Source organism: Mustela nigripes, chromosome 15 (genome assembly GCF_022355385.1).
Source record: "Mustela nigripes isolate SB6536 chromosome 15, MUSNIG.SB6536, whole genome shotgun sequence".
In the NCBI taxonomy this organism is placed as follows: domain Eukaryota; kingdom Metazoa; phylum Chordata; class Mammalia; order Carnivora; family Mustelidae; genus Mustela; species Mustela nigripes.
The window spans coordinates 24,913,609-24,919,067 of NC_081571.1; the positions used below are offsets into that span (position 1 = coordinate 24,913,609).

Here is a 5,459-nt window from a genome sequence, read left to right on the forward strand (position 1 = left end):
AAAGTGCTGCACTGAAGACCCGTTGGGTGAGACTCCCTCTTCTGGACACTGGGCTTGTTCTCACATCCCAGCCAGCTGGGGTGTTTGGGTCCCCAGAGGTTTATACTTCTCTGAGTAGTCAGTTCCTGTTGCGGCAGTAACAAATTACTATAAACCTATTACCCACACCGATTTTTGCTCTCTTTTGCTTCTGAGATCAGAAGTCCTGATTACGAGCCTCAGTGGGCTAAAATCAAGGCAAAGCTGTGCTCCTTTTGGAAACCTTGGGGGAAAATCGTTTCCTGGTGTCTTCCAGCTTCTAGAAGCCATCTACATTTCTGGTTCCTGTCCCCCCTTCCCCCCTCCGTTTTCAAAGCCAGCAACCTAACAGCTTCAAATCTCTCACTAACTCTGACCCCTGCTTCCAGTTTAGACCACGCACATCGAGGGTACACGTATCTGCTCAAACCCACAGGAAGCCCAACAGTAGGAGCAAACCCGAGGATAAAGCACAGACCGTGCGTGATTATGACGTGCCAGTGTAGCTTCATCAATGGTCACAAACGTACCAGCCTGGGGCAAGGTGTGGTAGTGGGGGAAGCTATGCATATCTGAGCTAAGGGAATAAATGGGAAATCTCTGTACATTCTGCTCAATTTTGCTGTGAACCTAAAGCTGCTTTAAATAAATAAAAATAAGTGAATTAAGTCTTGTAAGGAAAAAATTATCTGAGCAATGTTCCTGTAAGGGTTTATTTGCATTTAACTGTTAGCTCCTTGGGAGAGGAGACCTGACAATTCGACTTTCTATCCCGGGAGCAGCACTAATGCCTGCCCGGGGTGGGAGCTAAACCCATGAATAAGGACCAGAGGGTGAGCCGGTGGTCCTGAAGTTTCGCCCCGCCCCCGCACCCCCCTCAGTGACAGTGAATCTTTTCGCAATGTGATCCCCAAGCAGTGCTGGAGCCGCGAGCGGCCAGCAGAGGGCACTGTGCAGACGTGGTAGCCCAGGTCTTGCCGGGCCTACTCCCATCCCCCAACACCCTACTCCACCACACCCCGCCCCCCTCGCCCCGCCCCGCCCCGCCGCCCACACAGACCTAGCAATGCCCAGAGCAGGTGCTCAGCGTGAAGCCAGGGATGGAGAAATGTCTTTTTGAACTCAACTGGTTTCCTTCTCTTGAGACAAAGTAACACAGATACTATTTTTCGGAAAGCAGTGGAGAATGAGGTTTGCCTCTTGCAAATCACTAATTGTGGTTTTCTTGCTCTGACTTAAAATGTCCTTCCGCTACAGCAGATGTCAGGAGGCAGGGGGGAAACGTGAGCATGGGCAATCCCGGATCTCTTATTAGAGGCATAGGTTTTGTTTCTTCTGAGGCTCCTTTTTGTTTTCTGTGTGCTGGAAATCAAAGGCTTTCTCTGAGGGGTCTGTTCTGAAGACTAAAGATAGTGTGCAGAAAAGGTAAGTCCACGATCTTATGCCCTTTGCATTCATTTTGGTCTTACACTCTTTACACCCTTTACACTCTTACAAGTTATTGAAGACTCAAAAGCTTTGTTTATGCAGATTCTATCAATCAATATTTACCACATTAAAAACTAAAATTTACTTTTCAATAATTAAAATTCTCATTAAAATATTCATTTCATTAGGAAATAAGCCCACCACACACTTTAAAAACATGGTTTAAAAAAATAAATTTTACAAACCATGTTTTTATGAAAAAAGCTGTATTTCAAAATAAAAAAAAGCCTAGACGAGTGACATTGTTTCCCATTTTTGCAAATCTCTTTAATATCTGACATTTACTTATATGTCCTCATTCAGACTGTTGTGGTATCACACTCACACCTCATGTAGCTTCTAGAAAGCTCTTCTGTACAATCATGAAAGAACGAGAGTGAAAAATGCAAATAACATCTTAGTGTTCTATGAAAATCCTTTTGATCTCAAACTCAGTAAGTGGTAGTGATTACATTGTTATCTGAGTGAGTTCTTTCCAAATTTCTGGGCAGCCACACCAGCCTGTAACATGGGATGCTCCAGGAGGTGACTTGGTCCTTGGAGAAAGGATCTGACAAGAGGCTACGAGGCTTATCACTCAGCATGCAAAGAACCCAACAAGAGCTGGACTAATCCATGAGATGAGTCACATGTTGGCCCGTTGGACAAGCCTGAGCTCACCGGCCTTCTAATGCATGCCAAGGTGATTATCTGTCTTAAACATACAAAATCAAGAAGTCCCTGAGTGCACCTGGTTAACCAAACCCTTTATTTCAAATTTACATAAAGTCTCTCTTGCAGTGACTTCCAAACTGTTTCATTTCCTTCCTGCTTTTGATGATGAGATGCATTAACTGTGTTTCCATCTCCTCCCCAGCAGGCATCCAAGCCTGATGAGCCCCTATTAACAAACTGCTGCTTCCTGCAGAGACCTATGAGACTTCCCTGGGCCTTAATTTCCCCACATCTGTCCAGGTTGGCACAGAGCTTCCCCTGTTGTCTTCGGGGTGGGGGGTGGGGGGGTGCTACCAGCCAGCAGGGCCAGAGCTGCGACAGTGTCCATGGGTCTCTGTCAGATTCCTTCTTCCTCCCCTTCCACTCTCCTCCTCCTCAGCCACTCCCTCCTGGCCATCCATTTCAGAGCCCCCTCTTCTTGAACCTCTAGAGGCTCAGCCCTCTTTGTGGCCTTCATTTCTCCGGAGTTTCCTCCGTCTGCCCTACCCGAATCCTCCATACTCCGACTGCTCGCTCCCCATCCATCTAGACCCTGCTTCCCTCCTCTCTCCTTCATGCATTGCACATTGCAGCTTCCCATGCCAGGGCCATGCTGGATTCTCAGCACATGATTCAGAAACAATCTACAAAGTCAGTGGCATTTGGACTCACTTTCCTGATGAGAAAAATAAGGCAGAGAAGAAGCTTGCCCAGGTTCCTATAGCCAGTTACTGCTGGGACCAGGGAGTCACCTTGTGGCTGCCCAGCTTTCCATCACATCACTGATGTCTCTTCTAAGAAGCTTCTTCATTTGATGCGGTCCATGTTCACTCTCTTTCCCATGCACCACCTTTGCTAGGTCTCTGCACACACACTCTCTATGAGGTGCCTTCTGGACCATCTTCAAGGAGACTACAAATTCACCAGGTACCAGTGATGCACCAGGGACCGCTCTCATCCCCAGGGAAAGGGAAGTGAGCAAGCGTTGTCTCATGGAGCTGTCACTCTCTCCTTTCTGCACTGACAGTAGGTCTCGGTCAGGATCCTTTGCTTCTGCCTTTAGCCCAGAAACACTTTCATCTTAGGCACAAAGTTTAGCAAACCCCTCCCAGGCTTTCTTCTTGCAAAGGTCACTCTGCATGCAGTGCACTATTTAGTTCCCACCCTTTAAGGGTGGTTGGCTATCCTTCAACCACTTTGCTTTTCCTCACTCCTACCCTCTGTACCACTTCGGGGCACCTGTCCTTTCTGGAACCTCCCCTGTGCTCAGAGGAAGCCTGGCTTCCCACTGTCTGCAGCAAGCTGAAAGCTGCCACAGTGGGGATGGCTCTAGGAGCTGCAGGGTGATGGCACCCTAGAGTCCACTGAGATGCCCTCGCCCGTGAGGCCAAGGACAGGCCAGAGGCCCCCCCGAGGACTAGTCCTGAGTAAAGATGAGCCACGTTAGGGAAGCCAAAACCAAGATTAGGTGCCTCATTCATTCCCAGTCATTCATTCAAAATCTGTTTTGAGTGGCTTCTTTGCTTCTGGGGCTCTTCTTGGCATGGGCCACAGCCCTGGATGAAACCAATGAACTTGCCCTAGTGGAGTCAGCAATATATTGGGAAAGACAAGCCACACACAAATAAATGTGTATGGTAACATCATGTGGTGATAAGTATTGGAAAGAGGAATCAAGCAGTGTCGGGGATGGGCCTGATGGAAGGGAGGAGTAGGTGCCATTTTAGATCGAATAGTCAGAGAAGAGCCTTCTGGGAGGGGCAGCATTTAAGTGAAGTAATAAATGAAGTAAGAGAATGGTCCAAGCCAATACCTGAGGGACAGATTTCCAGACAGAGGAAACAGCTTTGCAAAGGCCCTAAGGTGGGCATGTGCTTGTGGGTTTTGAGTAGAAGCAGGAAGCCAGCATTGGTGGAGGGAGTGAGAGAGGAAGAGTGTAAGGGGTGAGGTGGAGACAGCCGGAGCTTCAGTCATGAGGGAGCTCACAGGCCATGATAAGCTGTTGGGATTCGAACCCAGGACTTCTGATTCCAGATATAGAGCTCTCTACGTTGTATCACACTGCTTCTTGAAGAGTTTTCCTAAGAGATAGTCCGGGTTGAAGGTCAGCAAAAGTGATCATTTGGACTGTCTTGATGTTTGCTTTCCTTCAGGTCGCTGGCAAGCCAACCAACAACCAGAGGGAAGGTCATGTACAAGATCACGAATACAAAGGACAAACATCCTGACATCTCCCTTATTCTTCCCGTAGAGTTTCCCCAGGTTCTGAGTTCACAAAGCCCATGAGGAGAGAGGAGTCTGCCGTAAGGAGAGCCCAGGACCGCTGGGCCAAGGAGGAGCAGTTCGCCTCAGATGTATTGCTGCATCTGCAGAAAGAACTGTGTCACCCTCGAAATTTATGCTGAGGCCCTAATCCCCAGTGGGACTATATTTGGAGATGGGGCCTTTGGGGAGGGGATTAAGGTCATAAGGGTAGGGCCCTAATCTGATAGGACTGGTATCCTCACAAGAAGAAGAAGAGGCACCAGAGAGAGTTCTCTGTCTCTGTCTATCTTTCTGTTTGTGTGTACAGAGGAAAGGCCATTGCAGGGCACAGGGAGGCAGTAGTTCTCTGCAAGTCTGGAAGAGAGGCCTCCTCAGTAACCAACCCCAAAGGCACCTTGATCTTGGACTTCTAGCCTCCAAAACTGTGAAAAAATAAATGTCTATGTTTGAAGCTACACAGTCTGTAGTATTTTGTTATGGGAGTCTGAGAAGACTAACGTACACCCCAATGAGTTCTGTTTTCTTTCGCATCACTAGACCTCAAGCAAGCCAGGCCACGGCCTACCTCACCATCAGATTCGAGAGGGGCATTCCCTCTGATTCCCAGGAAAGGCAGTTTTGCTTGCAGAAGGACTGAGGAGGGGATAATTCGGAATCCAAGATGCCCTAACTTGTTTCTGGTTTTGTATCTTCATCTGTAAAATGGAGATGATCCTACCAATGCTGTGGGGGAAATAATAGGTACAAAATTCAACTGAATAAATAGTTGCTGGCATTATTCATGCAAAGTGTTGTATTGGCAAGAATATAAGGATACACATGTGCGATCTATTATAGGAAATTTTTCTCAGTAATAATGTATGTGCAGAAAATAGTTGTGAAAGCATTTTGGGAGTGTCAGATTTTTAGATGAGGAGGGCTTTTTTCCTATAAAGTTAATAATCTTGTTATTTGTTGAATGTAAATGCACTGATTTTTGTAATCATTACTGCCTT

General features: G+C 47.2%; 1 long non-coding RNA gene across 1 annotated transcript; it reads left to right on the forward strand.

Moving 5' to 3' along the window:
* The first annotated feature begins 1,130 nt into the window (after positions 1-1,130).
* Positions 1,131-4,871, forward strand: LOC132002797 (uncharacterized). Its single transcript, XR_009400018.1, has 3 exons — positions 1,131-1,443; positions 1,998-2,188; positions 4,353-4,871. It is a non-coding gene; the product is annotated as an uncharacterized LOC132002797 (long non-coding RNA).
* The last annotated feature ends 588 nt before the right edge of the window (positions 4,872-5,459 follow it).